The sequence below is a fragment of the Columba livia genome, chromosome 2, assembly GCF_036013475.1.
Source record: "Columba livia isolate bColLiv1 breed racing homer chromosome 2, bColLiv1.pat.W.v2, whole genome shotgun sequence".
Classification (NCBI taxonomy): domain Eukaryota; kingdom Metazoa; phylum Chordata; class Aves; order Columbiformes; family Columbidae; genus Columba; species Columba livia.
In genome coordinates, this window is record NC_088603.1 from 69855814 (window position 1) to 69877759 (window position 21946).

The 21946-nt window shown below is 47.0% G+C and overlaps 1 protein-coding gene across 2 annotated transcripts in view; it reads right to left on the bottom strand.

Moving 5' to 3' along the window:
- Nucleotides 1–1492, bottom strand: part of HIVEP1 (HIVEP zinc finger 1) — a 120714-nt gene extending 119222 nt beyond the window's left edge. For both annotated transcript variants that reach the window (XM_065052412.1, XM_065052411.1), the window contains exon 1: nt 1366–1492. The gene's annotated coding sequence lies outside the window, so the exon portion shown is untranslated. The remainder of the gene's footprint in view (nt 1–1365) is intronic.
- Nucleotides 1493–21946: the final 20454 nt, after the last annotated feature.

A 21946-nucleotide genomic window follows, 5' to 3' on the forward strand; every position in this document is an offset into this window, starting at 1 on the left:
CAAGAGTAGATATCAGACAGTACTAAAGCTAGATCACTCTCAAATTTGATCAGAAAACATAAGCTCAGCTATGTCAGCAACCTGGCAAACAGCAATATTGAAAATCAGGCTCTAATTTATTGCTTCACGTTCAGTAAGAAGGGGAAACGGCATCACCTAAATGTGAAATTCCTGATCTGTGACGGAGGTTTATCCATCACACCGAGCAACGCTGCCCAGCACTTCCTGACTAAAGACACTGCAGAGATGTCTGGTCCAGCAGAAGATTGCTAGCGATGGCAGTGACACAGTCCACAAACACAAGGTCTCGGATATAGCTGTATAAGCTCACACTTGAGAGCCTCCCAGCTATAAACTCAATGAAACACATGCGGATGTTTGCTGGGTTTTGGCATAAAAAGTTAAAGAGGGAATCAAATCCTGTCCGTGTCCCTTAAACTTTATGTTGTTTGCAGCTTCGTAATTGCTTCTATTCTCTGAAGGGATGCTTCCACACTACAACTTCAAAGTAGGCATCAAAAAAGCTGATGACATGAGGGTGCAGGTGGAAGCATGTTCTCCCAAAAGCTGCGTAAGAGGGTGGGGATGGAAGCACATTCTCCCTCAACATACACATCTGTTCATCAACTGACCTGCATTTTTCCCCTCATTTAGTCCCTCCAGGGCCACTTCTACCAAGACAATAACAAATAATCACAGGATCAGATTCCTCACGCTTATCTGCCAATCCTGGGCTCGGTTAAGCACACTGGGATTTTGTTCAAGGAAATGTCTGGATATAAAAATCTTGCCAGTTTGTGGAACAGGTCGCCTGCCTGCTTGCTCCTTTCCAAAGCCAAGGATCTACCGTTCAGCTGTGTGAAGGCAGGACAGTGAGGAGACCAAGGTCAAACCTAGCAATTCCTGAGGCAGCGTGGGTGACAGAGACGATAAATAGTGCAAAGGCACGCATGGGAAGGGAGTCTGATCCCCTCCAAAGCAAGGCAAACTGATTACTATTAAGAAAAACAACTACTGGCTGTCACATCTCGTGCTGCTTCTACGTTACACGCAATTCCCACCTCCCTGTATATTTCAACTGTAAATACTCTGGTAAGGAAACTACATTTTCAAACTTCACGTTGGTTATTGCTGTAAGCTGGAGGGTTTCAAGAATGCTGTCAAGCACACAGACTGCAGGAATAAGAACAGATTCCACTTATTTATCTCAAAATTAGAGCTGTCTTGTGGGTGACTCCTAAAACTTGCTTGCAAACGATTTTTGGATCAAAACAGACTTCTTCAATACGTATTACTTTAACCTCGTAATTGAAACTGCAACCGAGTTTCCCAAGAGCTTTTCTTTCTCAGTTGACAGCTACATACCTCTCAGATTTCTAGGATGTATCTGCTTTGTCCGAGGCATTTTCCTCTGATCTCATACACCACTTTCTCCTCTCAGAAATGGAAAGTACAGCAAGCAGAGAGATGGCAGCTCCATAAACTTGTCAAAGGGGTCAGTTAATCCGTATGCTAAAAAAAAAGAGAAAGAAAAGATATATACACATTAGTAGGGAAAACAAAGATATCTTTCTGCTCTGTTTCATCCTCAAATGGCCACGGAAATTAGTGATGAACAAGAAATGTTTCTGTACCTATCTTTTTACAGAGTGAACTGTTCCGATCTCTTAAAACTACAGGAGGGTGAAACTCCTTTTGGGATCACTCAGGAAGCATGAGAAAACTAAGACACTTTCCACATTTGTCAGCTGTTTTCTGGCCAGAAAACGTCTTCCAACAACTCATGTCCCATGCAAATAAATCCAGAAAACTAAACAAAATTTGACATCAGGCTTTAAGATACAGATCTTCATCTCGGGGTGGGGGGGAGAGCAGAGCGGTGAGAAAACACACACTGTGTCAGCCACAATGTACCCTCTTTGTAACATCAGCTACCCAGGGGTTCCTCACACAGAGCATGGAAGTCTGGGAGAACTCCCCATGGGATATTTCTGCTGTACACTGGTATTTCGGCAGGGAATCACACTGGCTCTTGGCCCACCTGCAAGCTGTTGCAGAGCAGGTTTCTGCCCTGGCGTGGTCCTACAAGGCTGCAGCAGCCCCTGCACTGACAGGAGCCGGCAGCCAGCAAAGCCCCGCTGTGGATAAACCCCACGGGCCAGGGAATTTTTTTAATGGCCTCACAAAGATTTGCTGCTAAATTGGCCATGAACCTACATTTGCATCCCTAAACCTACCTCTTTTTCAAGATTAACAAAACTTTCTTACTTTTCAAATGTTTTTATGATTTGCTCGCAGTTTAAGAAGCGTTTTGTTTAGTTTCTGAAATGCTACAGGAGGTGAAATCTCCAACAGAACTATGCTAAACACACAAGAACTTAAAAGAGAAAATGACTGACTCTTCCAGCTAAATAAAATAAAACATTAACAACTTTTCACTTTTTTGTTTTAAGAGTAACACTGTCTCAGGTTAACAGACTTTTTCTAACACTAAGAAGAAATGTTTAATATTTATATAAACTTCAGAATGGCTCCTAATATGGACAAAATGATTAAGGATAGTTACTTGAAGAAGTATGTAGAGCTTTTAGCATCTAAATATTAATTTAGGTGGTTGTTTTTTAAAAGCAAACATGGTTTCCTGTAAAAGTGGAATTCAAATCCACTTAAAATAGACTACTTGCAACCAGCCCTTCAGTCTACAGACTGTTGAGGAACATAATCATTAATTTTTAATGTTTCTTTCGTCTGTTGCTGTATAAAAGGACCAGAACAGAAGAAGAAACTGACTGCAACTGACATAAAGGAAGGCTGGAAAATATTATTCAGACTAATGGTTCTTCACTAGGGTTTTGCTGCATGTTAAGAGAAAAACAGGGAAAAATCCAAACCAGAGCACACAGCCCGTCAAGTTGTTCACTCATACCAGTTTATCTGCAAGGATGACAGATTTAGAAACAAAATAAAACCTTATGCTAACAGGTCTGTTTTCCTGGTCTTGGATGCAAACTGGAAACGTAGAGAAATGGCTGGACTGCTTGAAGCAACAAACTCCCCCCGAACCGCAGGCCCCCTTTACTCTTGGGTGCAGGGCTGAGGTTTTTATAATTATTACAAACACCGCCACGTCTTTATGCAAGTTATTTGGAGCAAGAGTTTGAAATCCCCTGGGTATCCGTAAATCACAAGCACCTCCCGATGCTCCCCTGCAGCACAAATGACATCTTATTTACGCTTTAAAACCACCAATTTCCCCCGCTCACCAGCAGGACTAATTCTTTCGGGGAAAAGAGATGGCCGTGTGAAAGCCACGGCGCAAAACACCGTGCGGGACCCACGCGAAAAGTCACTCCCTCCTTAATTTGAACAAAAAAAAAGGGGGGGGGGGGGAAGAAGGAAAAAGGGGCCTTCGCAAACGCAGCGGTCATACCGCACACCACCACTTCCCCCCCCCCCCCAAAGAAAGAAAAAAGAAGCGGCAGATTAGGGAGCGGGGAGGCAGCCAGCCCCGGGGCCCCGAGAGCCGCCGGTGTGTGCGAGCAGGGTTGCAAAGGGAAGGGAGAGAGGAAAAAAAAAAACATGAATGAATAAAGAGGGAGGAGCCTGGGAAAACCCCTCTGCAACGCCGCACCGAACAAAGCGCTGCACACATGCCGGGGGGGGGGGGAAGGGGGAAGCGGGGGGGCGGCCGCAGCCCGGCACCCAGCGGGGACGGCGGCGGTGCCAGGGCCGGGAGGAGCCGGGCCGGGGCTCCGCGGCACCCACCCTCCCAACCGCGGCTGCAAAGCCGGGGCGGAGGGGGGGGCCGGACGCAAACCCTCCCGAGCTCTGCCCGTCTGGGGTTTGGGGGGCAGCCGGCAGCCCCGGGGAGCGCGGGCGGGCGCAGCCGGGGCGCGGAGTCCCCGCTTGTCCCGGAGGGGCCGTGGCGACCTGGCGGGGATGGGGGAGCTGGAAGAGGGGAGCGGGGCCTGCGGTCCTCCCTGTCCCCGCCCGCCCCGCCGCCGCCGCCGGAGGACACATTGTGTTGTGGCTGCCGCAGCTCCGCGCAGAGGGGGGTGCCGGCCGCGGCGGGGAGCGCCCGTCCCGCCCCGTACCCCCCCTCCCCACGGCGCCTCCCGAGCCCCCCTCCCGCCTTCCCGCGGGCCCGCTGCAAACCTGGCGGAGGGGCCGGCGCGGCGGCAGCAGCGGCTGATGGCGGCGGCAGCGGCGGGGAGCGCGGCGACCCCTGCGCGGCGGCGGGAGGTGGGGGGAAAGAAAGCGGAGGGGGGGGGGGCCAGGAGGCTCCTTCACTTGACAACCTCAAACACAAACATGACCCAGCGCCGCCGCCGCCGCGCCCGGCCGCGCACACGCACACACAGCCCGGCACCGACACCCACCCCTCCTCCTCCTCCTCCTCCTCCATGCACCGTCCCCCCGGGCCGGCCAAGGCACCGCCCCCCGGCACGGCCCCCCCTCCGCAGCCCCCCGCCGCCGTGCCGGCCGGCCGCGCCCTCCCCCCGCGGCAGACCCCTCCTCCGGGCGCCCACCCCCGCCATGTCCCGCGCGGGAGCCGACCGACCCCGCGGCCCCCGGAGCGATGAGGCCGGGGGGACACACACACAATGCGGGGGGGTGGGGGATGGAGCCTCCCCTGACAGGCGGGAGGGGCGGGGCGGGCCCGGCGGGGGAGGGCCGGCAGGCACGGGCGGGCTCAGCGCATCCGCCGGGCTCCCCTCGGGGAGAGACGCGCTCCCCGCCCCGCCCCTCCCCCTGGCGCCCCGGTCACTGGCGGGGGGAGGGGCGCGAGGCAGCGGTGCGGGCCGCGGGGGGGAGGGGGAGGAAGGGGGGGCGGGGGGTGTTTTACCTTCTCTCACTTTCTATTGCAGGAAGCGGGGCCCGAGAGCAGTGACGTCACCGGGTCTCCCGGCCCCGCCCCCTTCCCCGGCCCGGGCGGGCGGAGGGGGGGAGGGGTCGGGGGAGGGGTCACCGAGGGGGTTTCCTCGCGGCCCGGTGGGGGAGGGACGGCGGCGCAGCGCGAGGCACAACAGACGCGCCGCGCGCCGGCTTCCCCCTGCCCGGCGGGACCCCGCGGCCTCTCACCGGCCGCCGCCCCCCACCCCCAGCCGGAGGCTGCGCGGCGCCCCGGGGTCTCCTCCGAGGGTCCCGCGGGGCGACCGTGCCTGGGCCCGGCCTGGAGCGGGGTCTCCTCCCGAGGGCAAAAGTTACCGCCGCGCCCCCAACTCCCCGCCGCTCGGGGCGCTGCGCCGGTGCGCGTCGCGCTCCCCCCTGCCGCGGCCCGGGCCCCGGGGCACCGGCACGGCCGGACGCGCACACACACACACACACAGACGCAGAGAGCCGAGGCTCCAGGAGGGGATCCCGAAGGTTGCTCCCCGCCGCCGGCCCGCCCCGCCGGGCTGCCCCGCGCCCCGAACGCCCGGCCCGGCCCGGCCCACCGCGCCCCAGCGCTGCCGCGGCAAACTCACCGCCCCGGCGCGCATCCTGCCGCCGCTAACTTTTCATCCCGGCGGCAGCCGGCGGCAGCGAGCCCCTCCGCCGCTGGAAGTGGGCGGGGGAGGAAATACGAGGAGGAGGCGCTTCGTGCTCTCCGCCGCGGCGCCCCTTTTTTGGCCCTGGCCGCGGGTTTTGCCGGGGAGGGGGGCTGTGCCGCGGCCAGTGGGTTCCCGCATCAGCTGTGTCTGTGTGAGCGTGTGCGCTCCGAGCGGGGTCACCCTGCCCGGCCAAGGGCTGCCCCCCCGCCACAGGGCAGGGACGCACGGCCCCCACCGCCGGGAAACGCTGGTACCTCCCCCGAGAAGGCGAGGTGGAGAGCAGGGGGCCTGGGCTGGGCTTTTAGTGCTGAAGAAGGATAACTTTGGTATTTAATTTTTTTTTTTTCTTTTTTTTACCCAAACTCTCTGACAAAGAGATGTTGGGAACTTTTTGTTACCGCTAGGATTTTCTGTCAGGTTTTACGTTTGGAGCCAGCACGTGATGTCTTCAGCAAATAAACCCCATTAAATATTTCTCACCCTGCCACACTGTGCTTTCTCCTCCCATGCCGGCGCTCCCCTGGCAGCCCTTGTGCTGAGCTGTAAGGGCTTTGGCCGTGCTACATCCTTCTCCTGTAAGAACAGGGCCTGCCAACTTTTTCAGAGCCTTCGAGTTTTTCACAGGGCCTTCTTTCAAACTGCATTTAATCGTGCAGGGTGGGTTTTCATACAGATGAGTACTTTCATCCCCATTTCACACAGGAGAAACCAAGGCAGGAGGATGCAGGGGTAGCTCAAAAAAAGGTCCCACCACAGCTGCTGCTGAGGGAAGTCCTAGGTCACCAATCTCTTTGCAAGCAACCTCAATAAGTTCAAAGTAGATGGTCTGACGTGGAGGTTGAAATGAAGGACAACAGCAAACCCCCTGGAGCCACCGGGAAACTGTTCTTCTACTAGAATAAGTCAAGCTGCATCTCACCCAGGAGCACGAAAATCCAGCCCTCTCGCTATATGGTTATGCACAGAAATATAATAAGCACTCTGCAAACAAGCACAAAGTGTCTTTACAAGAATGACTCAATGAAGTGTCAAAGAGGAGACAGGTCCCCAGGGAGGCGTGGAGCATGTCACGGTGCCAGCTGATCAACCCTGGAGCATTACACCAGTCATCTCAAATTCAGTTTGGGACAGAGGACGAAACACAGAACTGGAAGTCCGGCCCCTTGAGGTTATTCCCATAGCCATCTGGAAAAGCGGTGGAAGACGCAGCTGTGGGCTGGTGACACTCCTCAGCCTGCTCACCTCAAACAAGCAGAGGTAGGAGCCAAAAGAGCCGTCTCCAGCACAGCTTGGTGTTGCTCTAACAGGCTCCCCAACCTGCTCCAGCAAGCAGAAAACACAGTCCTGGGGGGCAGCCTTGGGGAAGCCTGGAAGAGGTGGCAATAACAGGCTGTTTATCCTGGGCAGACCACTTCATCTTTTTGTGGCTTCTTTTTTTTCCCCTCAGCAAAAAAAAGGAAGTGCATACCTACTCAGTAAAGTACTTTGGGAAAAGTACTGTGGATGATTGCTGGTAGGAGGCACACAGTAATCTTCTCAAACCTGCAAATGAGGGAAATTCTTTAGAAGTTTTCAGCGAGATCTAAAATGCCACATCAATGTGCACATTGAAAAAAAAAATCCTCCATGGCAGAATTTAGATACTTCTAAAATTCCATCTAAAAGGAGCCCTACAGGATACAGGTTCCCTTTAAATGGCTATGTGTATATCTGAAGACAGAAGATTATTAAGGCTTTTTTCTTTCTAAAACTCCACTGCATTTTCAGGAGGACACTTATTTTTAAACATCCTCTAGATTTACACTCAAAACCCCTACGCTCACAAACTGGTATTCTGTAATGGTTCACAGGTATTTTTTGTATAAATATATACACATACACACATTAGGCTCTCAAGAAACCATGATACATTAGGTACTTTTAAATAATTCATTGTTAAGCACCCCACGATAAATCTCTAGTTGAACAGTATGTGATTTTGCTAGAATTCTTGGTATATATTGAATGAGTAGCACTGTGGTAAATTTAACTGTGCTGAGCATCAAATGCGAAAATTTTATATTGTACATTACATCCTGACATGCAACTGAGAATCTTTATTATTAAGGCTTCAGGGAATTTTTGAGGGAACTTCTGAAGTTCTGAAAAGAAAAAACAAGACTGAGCACTATTTCTCTATAGAAGCTGAGTTTTTCTTAGAGAAGGGAAATTCCATAAGTAGTCTATACTGAATTAACATAAAGGTTTCACTAGAAGAACTGCTGTGTAATAGCTCGTGCTCCAAGGCTCCTCATTTGGCATTATTCAGATGAAAGTCAGAGGATCTTGGCTTACCTGGCACGAGCTGATGCTCAGAGCATTTCCAGGGCTTGCAGCTCGTGCAGCAGGGCCAGAGAGATAGGGCAGCAACTGCTCCTGTGAGGGGAGGTCATTTTTTCCCTTTTCTCAAGCACTTACTGTCACCCCAGATACTCGCAACTCTCCCTTGTCAGCAATGGCCAGACGTGTTCCTGGAGGCAGGCGAAGATGACAGCAGGGACCTGGCCATGCTCTGCTCCCTGCAGCCTGCCGCTCCGAGAAAGGAGCCGGTCCATTTTACATGGCAATGTCCAGTATCTCCCCAAAAATGGAAGGCTGCTTTTTTGTTGTCCCATTAGTTGAATCGGTTCTTTCTGATTTGGAGAAGCTGGCATTACATAACAGAAAAATGTTCCATCAAAGAATTTTGACCCAACCTTACTTTTTACTTACATATATAGACTGCAGCTCTGTGTAGAGATTATTGGTGTGGACCCCTATGGCCAAGGAAAGGTGTGAATCTGTCCAGCTTTAGGTTAATCAAGTGACACAGGGCACAAAAAACTGACAGAGCTTCACCTTTTTCTTCAGGTATTATTAACCAGATATTTCAATGAACTTCATGATCACTGATGCCATATCTAGTTATTTATACCACATTCAACTTGATATCAGAACACCCTCCGATGAGAATACGGGCATTTAAAATACTATGCTGAAAGCTGTTACGGTGACTCTTTGTAGTTTTCTCTGCTTGGAAGAGCCCCAACTGCTGTGGTGCTCTCCTGGGAGTAAAGCACAGGAGAGTTTTCCCAACAAGAGCTTCTCCAGGCAGGGGATGCAATCCTCACCCTACCTAAACCACCACCACAGCCTGACATCATCATTCTTTCCTCCCGGCGTGCAAGGCCTCACATGTCTGGTCACAGGACAAGAGACCAGACATCAGCCACAGGGCAAAGCACTCGCTGAGGAAGACGCCTTCTAGAAGAGTCCCTTTGAGGTCTCCTTTGGTGCTGCAGGCTCTGGCAAGACCAGTGCTGTGCCCACACCATGTACACGTGCATGATCCTCTCTACAGAGAAACGTGGCAAGGCCAAGAGCAAGAGACTCATCCTCAGTGCTTTGCAGGCTGGCTGCACTCCCTGCCCAGTCAAACCTTCCATGATGGCATGCCAAAGTTAGGAAAGGAAAGAAGGAAAGAAAGGAAAAGGAAAGGAAGAGGAAAGGAAGAGGAAAGGAAGAGGAAAGGAAAGAGGAAAGAGGAAAGAGGAAAGAGGAAAGGGAAAGGGAAAGGGAAAGGGAAAGGGAAAGGGAAAGGGAAAGGGAAAGGGAAAGGGAAAGGGAAAGGAATTAAAACCAGACTGGTTAAACCACTGCTGCCTTTTTCTCCAAGAGGCAGCCCCAGTGGCTGAGACATGCTGTGCCCGTGCGCTTGCTGACCTGCCCTGAACAGGAGGAGACGCCGGCTGGACCACTGCCTTGTGATGAACGCCTTGTACTCAGGACACCACACATCTCACAGGACTTCGTGGGATGTGACGTTAAGCCCTTCTGGGAGGGAGATAAGTGACACACAGAATTATGAGATCTGGTATGGAGGATTTGGAAAAAGGCAAAGGCTCATCTGCAGTGCCAGATACATTACCATTGGGGTTATATTGAAGGGCTGAGCTAGCTCAGACTCCCTTTCTCCTCCCCGAGATGGAGCTCACCCAAAGCCCTGAGCACAGTCTTGTGTCCAAACATGAGGCAAGTTTGAGCTTGGGCTGGTGCTCTGAAGTTAGTGTAGATGTAGCTGTGAAAAGCAAGTCCCAGAGCTGTTTGCTTTCCAGTGAAAAATTGCTTCTGCTTTTTCAGAAAGAACTGTTTCTTTACAAGTCAGTAGGCTCTCTACTTTTACAACCCTTTTACTCCCCTACACCCATGTATTTTTACTCCTAACTGAACTAGACCAGTTTCTTGCCATCCCTGAACTTTTTTGAAGAGTTGCTCATATTTTCCACTGCGTCCCCCCCTTCACCTCAGCTCGCCACTTCACTCTGATCTTTCTTTCTTTCTCAGTAGCTCTAGGTTCTGAACTGTTCATTTAAATATGGTGTGGTTTGGCAGTGTTTTTTGCTAAGCCTTTTTTTTTTTTTTAATCTGTTAAAGAAACATAAGACACGTACGCACCTAACGCAAGCTCACCTTTGCCAAGGTGCTTTCAGTTGTATGCTTTTTCTTTAGATTTGATCATAGACATTTAAACATATCTGAATGATTAAAAAGCATCTCATCCTGTGCCTTCTTCCCCATGTGTTTTTGCCATTCAACAGCACTCTAGTATTATCTTTGCCACAGACATGTATGGGAGAGGTCTTTAACACATTCTGAGCATATTAAGTTGGCTTAGCAGCTCAAATGTTGTAAGGTTAATTATGTTGTACTTATTTCCTTTTATTTTCTCTGGAAATGTTTTCCCTTGCCTCTTTTCTAGTATACATGCGAATATAAGAAATCCACATAGAGGAGAAAAATCCCCATTCTATTGAAAAAAATCACAAGATAAAATTTCTTTGATTGCTGGGATGTTTACTTTGTCAGGCATATTACAGATCATTAGGCACAGATCAATAACAAAGCTTTGACTTCCTTTAGCTTTGTTCCGTGACAACGAAGTGGCTTTCAAATAGTATGTGGAATATCTGCAGTGGTGCATCACATGCCAGACATATAGCATCTTTTGTAAGCTGTTCTATTTCTGTCATTTAGATGTGTTCAGTCCTCCTTAAATCTAAACGGCTACAACAATAACTAAATGTATGGTTTTGCTTTGAACGATCTTGGTGCCTTTCTGTTAATAAACCTGCTACGTTATTTCTATGTTTGTGGGGTCTCTTGAAAAATCATTTCCTCCAGTTGTGTCCAGTGACTGCATTAAATCTTTTTATCTTTTAAAACTAACACTAGCAACTGTCAGGCTGCAATCCTGAGGAACACAGAATATTTTCAAAACACACTTCAGCAAACAAATGCAGGTTGAAAACACGGCACTTGCATTCTTGCAGGTATCCCAAAATTTCACAAGGCCAACACTGTAACAGCCATGAATCTCATTTTCCAAAATTCTGTCACAGCAGCATGACTGCGTACTGTACCCATTTTCACACATCGATAAGAAATCACCCATGTAGCATACAAGACAGAGCAAAACTAGGTGTAGAAACACAACAGTGATATAAGTAAGAGACCTGTTTCAAGGCTGGCTTCTCAGTGCAGTAAAGACAGAAATGTTTTGGTTTAGGTTTTTCACAGATCAGCCTAAGTCTGCTAGGCAGCCTGGAAAGCCAGCATCCAGCCCCTTTTCCCACTTGGCCAGGCTGCTGCTCTGGGCTGGCTTGGCAGTCTCTGCTCTGGCTTCTTCAGGCCCAACTGCACCTTGCACCCCCTCCAGAAAGTTGTGCCATGGGCTCGTCACATCCCAATTGAAGCCTTTTTTTCACCAAGAAGGGATAAGACATTTCATAACTGACAATGTCTTCTATTTAAACACTGTAATGTTTTGAAAAGCAACATCAAAACGTGCTTTAGGGTGCAACAGCTGTTTGTCTGTTGTCTTAAGAAGTGGTACAACAGAAAAACACACTTTATTTCCTTCAGAGGTAGAATCATTCCCCAGCCCTGTCTACACATCAGGTTTTAAGGCCTTTTCTATATCACAAAAACATGATGTGTATCTTAATTTTATCGAATTGTGGAACAGCCATACTGATGAAAGAAATGTGTGTGTGTTTGTGGGGAGGAGGATCTGACACTGGTGCACCATTAGGCTTGCAGATAAGCTCATGACAACACAAGGAAAAGCAAAAGTTAAGACATCAGATCCTCCACTGTCTTAACTTGGCATAGTTCCTCTGAGACACGTAAATTATATTATTGCTATAGAAATCCTACATGAGGAGTGCCTGGCAAGCCCATAAAATCCTAAACATGGCATGCACTTCTTAAAAATACTGAGTTTATCCGGGGAGACAAAAGCCTAGGTCAATACTTGACCAGAAGAAATCCAGCATGGAGGCCAGGCCTGCTGAGATAAAGAGACCCAGCCATATGAGGCAGATGCTGGGCACAGATATGAGAGAATCTTGCAAGGAACAGCTCAGCCTCTCGAAGACTTTGGGCACCAGAGTGCAGAGAAGGGGAAGAGTACGTAGCACAGCTGTGAATCTCTCTCTAGAGAGGTATTCCCCTTGTGGAGTACTTTTTTCCCTGTGCCTATCTTCAGGAAAGAATTTCCATGCCTGTTAATTCCCACTGGTGCACTCCCAGGAAGACAGAGCACATGCTTAAGGGCTTCTTTTATCGAGTTTTAAAGGCATCGTTCGAGCACAGAAGTTATCCTCTTGACTTAGTGGGACCACTCATGCCTGGAGTCTCTGATGATCCTATTGTAGCCTCAGCAGTAAACTTCACACAGAAAAGGAAAGTGAATGTTACTAAATTGAAAATGTTCAGAGAACTAAAACATAACTGAACCCCTCCTCCCCCCATCAAAGGCTCAATTTTATGTATCTGATCCTCTGAACAGCTCACACAATGAGATACCCAGATCAATGGGACTAACAAGCCACTGGTTATGCTTTTTGTCAAGTCAGAGACATTGCCTGCAAATATTCAGAGCCAAGTCTGCAATGCTCCTCCATGCATGGTCTTATTATCAAGATTGTAGTGCCTTTCTGATGTAATGCTTTAGAAATCCTTCTCTGGTAAAAAACACAACTGTGCATTACTTTTGTTGTCTCTTAAATAGAAATACACAAAGCTGTAAAAATCCTTCTAATTATGTTTAAAAACCAATCACATTAAAACCAAAGCTGATGCCAAGAACATTTTAATCGCACAAACCAAGAGATGCAGAAACACTTCATTCCACTGCTATGAACTGTGGAATGAAATAAGCATGATAATTTCCATCTGGTTTATGGAGGCCAAACTCATGGTGCCCACTTTTGCATCTCCCCCTATTCCTGCAAACTGCCTACAAGTTGTTGTTTTTTTTGTGTTGTTTTGTTGTTGTTTCGTGTAGTGGAGTTTTTAGTTTGCTTGGGGTTTCTAATGCCTTTTCCACTTACATTTTTCATTACTCCTTCATTCCCTGTTCCCATCCTCAGGGCCTATCTTGGTGTTGTATGTTTTGTCTCTATCCAGTTCTTCCCCACAATACTTCTCTCCCAACTTCAAAGCACCTTTTCTTTACCCAGGTTGCATGAGACATTATGCATTCCACCTTATTTTCCCCAATTTGGATGCATCTCTTGAGAAGCTGCAGGTCAGGAGAGGAAGCACTGAAGCTTTCTTCACATGCTTCTCTATCATCTTCCCCCTTGGCTGACCACATGGAGCATACCTTTTAAACAGCTCCCAACAGCAGCACAGAGAGGATGGGAAGGTGCAAGTAGCTGCTCATTCTTTTCAAATTTGGGACCTGCTGCCCAGTTCTGTTACTACTGAGACTAAAAGCATTCCTTGATATTGTGGAGTTGCCTGGATGAAGTGACCAAAAGCTGATTCTGGAACCCTACCACAGAAATACCATCAACTGCCAAGTCCCAGTTCTCTTGACCTATGAAAATGCAAGTGTGCTGGTCTGACTGATAAAAAACAGTAAGTGTGACCTAAACACCAAACTCTGGAAACACGTGAGTCACATCAGTGCACATTTCTTACCTAGACAAGCAATGCTTTGCAGGCTCAAGCCAGTGAGATGAAACATTGAATATAGCATTATCTTTATTTGTGGGCAAAGTTCTCTAGTCAAATCTGAACCACAAATCTTCACATCTGAAAACAAAAGTTATCTAGATTTTCTCCTGTGCTGGAGATATTACAACAAAATTGCTAGAGATTTCTGTTCCTTACTATTGCCTTCTCTTGCTACTTCCCTGCCTCCAGGTGAAGAGGAGCCAGTTAGAGACAGCTCCTTCTTCATTAAGCAAAAAAGTTACTCCAGTCAGGAGTCACCACCTTCTGTCATTTTGGTAGCGATGGCCATAACAGCTCACCTCTACACACTCACATACATACTTGAAGAGAGCAGCAAGAGCAGGTCTTTTCTCTGGGGGATGGCAAGTCAAGCCAAGAGCCAAGGTGATCCCATAGCCTGCCCCAAAGCCCCAAGTGAACCAGCCAGCAATAGCCCAGAAATGGTGGCCAGGTCCAACCAAGACTCCAGACCATAAGGCAAAAGTGTGATCATAGGGCAAGTCCAAGATCAAGCCAAGAAGCCAGTTCATGTGTCAGGTCCAGCAAAGTCCAGGTAGGACCACTGCAACAAGACAGAGCCAGGTTCAGGCTTGGAAACCAGTCCACACATGGAGCTCCAGAGCAAAGGGACTCCACAGCCAGCCCTAGAGAGCAAAGGGACTCCACACCCAGCCCTAGAGAGCAACGGGACTCCATAGCCAGCTCTAGCCATGCTGAGCTGGAGACAAGCATGTCTCCAAATAGCTCAGGTAAGGGGCAAATGGTCCCCACCTGAACCTGAAAGGGTTTCTGGGCACTTTTAAGGTGGGTGAAGGTTCCAGGTGAGGCTGGTCAGGTCTGTTAAAGATTGTTAGTGCTTTTGGAAACCCAAGGGAGAGTGAAACAAATTGTGAAGCATACTTGTATATATGTAACACATACATGTTTCTTAAGCCTCTTCACTTGCAAGCATCTGGCTGATGATTTTAAATTGCCTAAGGCTTGGAATAGACCTTATCTCTAAAAATGTATATAATGCCACACAGCAAACAAAAGATTAAAAAGTTAAAGAAAGCCACAGCTGCAGAAAAGGGATTGCAAGTACTTTAAAACAAAAACTCCAAGCTGCAAATAATATGGCTTGAATTCAAATTTACATCTAGGCTACTTTAAAAGCTCTTCAAGGATTTTTTAGTTTTCCTGGCTACAAATCATTATAAATCTGGAAAGTATTCTTCTGCATTTCTTACATAATTCCTATATCCTTTTGTTTTATTAGTGTTAGTACTTTCTACTCCCTCTACTACCAGTTATGTTAACTTTTTTGACTCTTTTCCCCAAACCGATTCTGCCTTTGGCCTTTTAAGTCCACAAGCGTAACCTTTCCAAGCCGCTCTCTGTTACTTGTGATCCTTGGTGGCACCTGTAGTCCTTCCTAAGTTAAAAATCAACTGAAAAATGAATTCATGTGATCTTTGCCCCCCTTCTGCTCTCAAGAGTTAGTATCTGACACCAGGCTGGACCCCACACCAAATCCTCAAGTAGCCTAGATTTTGACAAAAATATCCATTCCCAGGACTCACCCTTGCCATCAGTTGGGTTGTCACAAGCAGTGTACAGGCAGACATGCACACAGGATCAGGCTTGCAACTGTTGGGTTTCCTGGGACAAGGTTATATTCTAATTATCCCGCAGCAAGACATTTCAGGGCTGCTGACCGAAAAAAAAAGGCATGTTAAATAGAAAACAATTATTCTTATGAGTAAATTCCTTTACCTCATGTCTTAGCTTAATTTTGTTTTCTCTGTATTTACAGTCTGTTTTTATGCTGTAATTATTCCTGGCCAAATAATCTGAAACAATTTTTAAAACATTTAATTTTGAAAATGTTCCCATACAAATGCAAATTCTCTAATAGAGTTCTGATATTACATTTATTCTTTCTCTTCATTGCAAATTTGTGTAATTAGATTTTAATTTAGTTTGTGTTGGAAGTTTTTAATATTTAAAATGCCATCCATGCCCTAGCATCACTTCCAGTGGTTCAGGTTGAAGTCAGCCGGGTTTCAAGGCTGTGGATAAATGTCTTCTACTCGCTCTACTTTTTCAGCTGTGATTGAGTGCATTAGTGTCCCACACAGAGTTCACAGCTCCTGCTTTGCCAGCAGAAGGGGTTGCATGGACACACCGCTGTGTGTGGGCTAGTTCAGAGTGCCTTTAGTGGTTTAAGTTAACTGAGTTAACTCTGCAGAGAAGCAAATGGTGCATGTAAACATATTTCCACCTGCTGGCAGATGGGTGGGAATGGTGACCTCTGGCACAGGAACAACAACCCATACCTCGGGGCTGCAATATCTTCAGACAGCAGAGATAGTGGCAAAGTAAACAGGTGCTTATGACCTGACTCAACTAAAACTTGGAAAGTAAGAATGCTGCAAAAACTTCATTGAGCTTTGAAAGGAGAGATGGGGGTGACAAAGCAGGATGGTGCAGGGTACTGCATGTGGGCATTGTGGGACAACACGAGCTATCGCGCAGGACAGTTCCCTTTGGGTTGTTCTGGAAAACTCAGGTGTGGAGCCAGAGTACAGCGAACCCTGCCAGATTGCACAGATGACTCAACTGAACTTCAAAACCATCTATACGGAAGAGTTATTCAAGGGTGATTCATGACCACTGGCAGGAGGGGATTATCCAGGGAGAGGAGAAGGGCAGCTTTATTTTCTGAAACAACTTCAGAGAAAATGAGTTGGATTCAGACTGAACTCTGGCCGCCATGCGTGGCCATCACGCTCTGATCTGTAGAGACTGGCAGCTGCATAGCATGTCTCAGTGAAGGAGGTCTGAAATATTTCAGAAACTACAGAGCAGCCCATGGCTCTTACACCAACAATTTTATGTTGGAAAGTCTGGGGCAGGGACTAAGTGCATCTCTCACATGTAGTTTTTTCTCTTCACACAGCATGAGCCTGGTCGTAGCAGGGCAGAGGCCTCGCATTTGAGAAACCAAAGCAGGGGAGAGTGGAAAAAGAGAACCAAACTTGATGGAAAGAGCACTGTACATGCACATTTGTGTCCAGGCAGCTTCTTGCACCCTTTTCCATCTCCATAGTTATGGAGGGGCTGCCAGGATCCAGCCTTCAATAAAAGGCATCTGTTTCTGGAGTGAAAACCAGCACTTGGTTGCTAACAGCACACAGTAACGCTACACATCAGTGCAGAGCAGGAAATTAAAAACGCCTTTTCTAACTATGTTATAATGGCAATTTTAGGTAGAATGAACATTAGCAGTGGATGCCAAGCTGGAAGCTGGCCACCCCGTTGGCTTTTCAGCAGCTGCTTTGGTCTTTGGAAGCTTTTTACAGGCTGACAATGCTTCAGAAGAGTCTACTTTTGTCTGGGATTACAAAAATCAATCGCACCACTTGTACATGGCATGAATGGTTACCATGTGGATGGCCCCTTCAGCCAACTGACATTTATTGCAGGTTATCACATCCAGTGTGCCACAGGAAGCTTTCTCCAGCTTTATGGTACTGTTTATCAGAAGACTATTTCCATTTCTAAACTCAGTGTTCTCTTTCAAAGGAGAATAGATTATTTTTCTCCCAACAGGCAAAATTAGTTCTCTCAGGGAAGGTTTAGGTGCTGGTAAGGTGTCCCAGGCCCCCTTGGTCTTGTAAGCCATGTCAAGACCTGCACACAACACCGATGTCTCTGTAGTGTTGCACTGTAACTACCTTTCAATCCTTGTTTTAGTGCAGAAAAGCCATAGCAGTTGGTGGAAAATATAGTTCTGGCAACATTAAACCTCCTTTCCATTGGTAAAGCCTTCTCAATCAAAACAGAAGCATTTTTTTAGAGGAATATCACTCAAGGAACACCACAACAGACGGGCAGGTTTCCCAGCTCAGCCCACATAACTGCACTGCAGCCTCTTGGAATAACAGAGACAACCAAAAACATCATGAAAGCCACCTAACTTCGCTCTGGGAGAATTTCCTAGCTTGCCATCACAAAGTTAGCAGAGCATCTTATATATCCTTATTTATTTTCAGAGGATGACATAAGGATTAAGACTAGGACATCCCCACCGCCAGTCAAGGCTTGCTTGCTGCACTCAGCCTATATGCTTCTCCCTTCAAACTGTTCTTGGGGCTACCAGCAGTTGGGGTAAATCAAACAAGCTTTCAGACTACAGTTTAAGTTAGGAAACTGGTTATGTCCACCGCTGGCCTAAGATTCAGAGTGTGTGCATGGCTTAAAAAAATGCATTTATCTTTTTTATTTCCTCCCCCAAATTATGCCTTGTATCTGCTGCAGAGACTTGGGACAACTCTGTGGTGAATCAGACATGTTACACAATGATTTGATTAAAGGAAGCATTCCTCTTCAGCTGAGACACGGTTATGTCATGGATCTGCACAGAACGCTTTTCAAGCTATCATTCACCCAACAGTCCGGAGCAGCTGCTAATATTTAAGGAGCACTAGAAGTTACTAAGTGTCTCTAAAATACCTATGGGATTTAAATGTTCCCTGTGAGGTCCACTTGATAGACTCATCGTGATTTTGGCCATGCCATAGAACTGATTCATCTGCCTCATGAGTATTTCCTAGTGCACGGCAAAGAAAAAGTAGCAAAAATATAGTTTTCTGTGGAAAGTCATACATATGCATGGTATACATATATTTCAAGTAAAGTGTATTTCCATGTGTACTTATACGCAAAAATGTGCTCAGAAAATGTGATTCCGGCTGTGAAGTTCACCACTAAATAGTTAGGAAACACACAAGAAAGGTTACCCACGAAGCATTAGTTTAGTCCTGTTTAGTGAATATTGGAGACCAATGTCTCACTCCTTTGCTCTGTGTGAAGGCCACCCCATGCACTGTTTGTTGCTGAGGGTCAGACATGTTTTGATCACAGCTCATCCCAAGTAAGAGTCTACTGCCCTGGCCCTACCACCAGCTACTCATCACCCCTTCTCTGCCAGGGATATAATCACACTTCCTGATCTGCCAGCACAGCTCCATCTGTCGTCACTTCCCAGCTCAAATTCTGTCAAATGATCTGGTTTTTGGGGGGGAGAAGAGGGTGTGTATATGCTTTTAAAGAGCAGGCAAAAACAGTGCCCTGCTAAGCCAGATCATTTTTGCAAAACTGAGGAACAGTAAGATGTGCCGTTCTGCCAGCAGATCTGAAGGGTCAGCAACCTACGAGACAGGATCTGCCACAGACAGAACATTGTGTCTGATCGCACCATTAATGAGCTCTTGTTCAATATTTCTTTTTCACCATATTGCTCAAGGCATGGTACCAAAGCCTTAGTAATGGTGTCATTCAAACTCTGTGGTGGAGACAGAATTACTAATATCTAGGACACCCACCACTGTATTATCACAAATACCCATTTGTTCATTAATTTTAAATGCCCAGTTTGATTTTTGTTCAGAAGCTTTAGCATTATACAGCACTTTATTTGATCAGGGAACAACTTACATTGACTTTCATTGCAAATGTGAGCATCGGCACCTGAAATTTGGAATATAGCATATAAGAAACAGATTTTCTCAAATAAACGGTCAAACTGTCAAAACTTGATTAACATCATACAGGAATTAGAGCAGAACCAAGGATAGATTTTTATTTTTCCAGGGCAAGATACAGCTCTGACAACATCTAGTCTCCTTCCTCAGTCTTTTGTCTCAGGCAATACACATTTGCCAATTTCTATATGAAATAAAGCAAGGGTCCCCATAAACCCTGGATCCATCCTAGAGCAGATCCACCTTCAGCAAAGAAGAGTCCTGAGGGAAAAAAGTATTTATGATGATATAGTTAAAGGTATGAGTCTCATGGATAAGTGGATTTCGCAGCCTTGGTTCTAGCATTGCCCAGTGACTAAAGACTTGATATTTTAAAATATTAATAAAGGAAACAAACAAACAAAAATCATGGTCATTATTTTTCTACGTTTATAAAAGCATGTTGAAAGCCCAGAAATGTGCTTCTGTTGTCTCTCAGTACCTCAGCACACAGGAACCCACACAGTGGTCTTGAAGACATCTGCCACGTGAGCTAAAGGATGACTTCCACCAGTGTTTGACCATTGCCCTGTGTATCTGACAGGATCTCTCTCTGTGTGCATGTTTGTTTACGTGTGTGCATGTCAGACACACACACACACTTTGCAGTGGATTTCAGTGCTATTTGCTGACACCAGAAGAGATGAACCAAAGAAATATGTGCTACAAGATGTACTTGCTCTTCCGCTTTTCCTTCCCAAGCTTGGTTGACTCTGTCCCACTATGATGTTCCTGTTTTGATTCTTCTCTGTCAGTGCACTCCTCAGTCCTATCCATTTCTCCTTGCCAGTCGAATCCCTTTCTTCCTCCTTCCCTTCCTCCCTCCTTTGGACTGTGAATCCCCATCCCGGGCTCCTTGCCCAACTACACTTTCCTCTCACTGAGTCTCTTCCTCCTTATTCCTTCTTCTTCACCAGCATCCCCCTTGCCACAGATGAATTATTTGTTGTCTCCCTCCTTGTGCAGACTGTCCCAGCTCTGCCCCAAAGCTCTCCTCCTAAAAAGTCTCTCAACCCAACAGGGTGCCTCTGTAGACCTTTCATGCAGCTCCAGTCTTCTGCCTTGTCCCATCCTGTCTCACTGCCAGACTGATTTTCCAATCTGTCTTACATTGGTGAACCAGTTCTGACTCCCCTTTCCCAGTTCCTATTCTCATTGGTCCTTTTCCATTAGGTGGCATCTCCTTATCAAGCTTGCCACCTTCCTCTTAGATTCATCTGTCTCAGTCATCCCTTAAAACCCAGCTCCCAGTCCCTTCTTCCACAACTTCTCCTCTCTCCAAACTGCTTGGCTGCTAGCATGTTGATAGATTACCAGTGATGGAAAGAAGTGGGATCTGAAGATTTTGGTAATCAGCTTTGTCATAAAAAGCCTGCAGTAAGAACTACAGAAGTGGTCTAGTTTTATCCCTTTCACCCCAGGCCTGAGTGGGAGCTGTTGTTGGCTCTGTCCATGTAGACATCTTAACCTGATCTATCTTTACCTGATCTCAGACACCTTAAATACCTTAGCATGTCAGCTGCCTAAGTAAAATCATCTCGGTTGCTTACAACTTGAGATACAGAGTTTGAGCTCTGGTCCTCAGGGAATGGCAAGCCAGACCTTGGGGTCAGAGACCCAGCACGTATACCACTATAAAAATAGCCAGGGCTATCTCTATCTTTATCCTTCTGATACATTACTATAAAACCTGTATTGAGTATCAGTTATCTGCCTGTACTTATATTAGACATAGAAGAATCTGCTTGAAAGGATGTACAATGTAATTAGATCCCCCAACAAACCAAACTCAAAAAACTCCAAACACAAATGGAAGTGCTATTGCCTTAGCTTTAGTACTATTGGACATACTTAGTGAATTCTAATAGCTTACTCTGCAAGGTCATTTACACAATGTTCTGAAAATCCCCTGAGTTCCCCTCCTGGACAAAGACTGAGAACCTGGAAGAATGCAATAATGAACTCCCACCTGAACCAAAGAGCTCCCACACACTTGTTTAATTTGTGATGGAAAAAATGCCACATGGATTCTCCACATTCACCTCCCCTTTCCCCACTGCAGCTGAGCAAGGGGAAAAATCCGGGCAACTTAGGGCTTCCCTCCCTGACCTGCGAGGTGTGTCCTCACATTGAAGGTGAGGCTCAGCAGAGCGCAGGGGCCAAGTGAATAAGCTCTGCGGGGCTCTGTGGCCTTGTCCCTGGAGGTGGCAGTAAGAAAAAGCAACAGGAGGCACAGGGAGCTGGGACACAGGAGAGGAAGCAACAGCAAAGGCTGTTGGAAAGCTGAAACTGTGGGCAATGGTGGAGGTTATCTGCTGGAGACAAGGACCAGGAGGAAAAGTGCTAAGAGGCTTGCTCCAAAAACTTTGGTAACCACTGGCCTAGAGACACTGGCAGCTTGCAGCAACTAATGTATTCCATTACCTCATGGTTTTATGCTTCAGATTCAGATTAATAGCCTTCGTTCAAAGAAAGAATGACATCATCTGCATAAAATCCTTTCCAGTGTCATACAGTATTCTCTGGCTGATTATTGCTGGTCTACTGGGTTAGTGATGGTGTTTCAAATTTTGTTTTGTTTTCCAATTTAAAAAAATAAGTCCTTCAATCCTCCATTCAAGCCTGTTTTGCAAGAATTCTCTTAATGGCAAAAGTGACTCGACATCCAAATCTTTATTTCTGTCATCTCCACCCGCTCCTCCTGTCTCCTCTCTGTGTTACTTTCATGCACCTATAAGGTTCTCCTCAAACCTACTTTAGCAAAGCCTCCATTGTGGCTTATTGGTGTGACGATAAGCCATG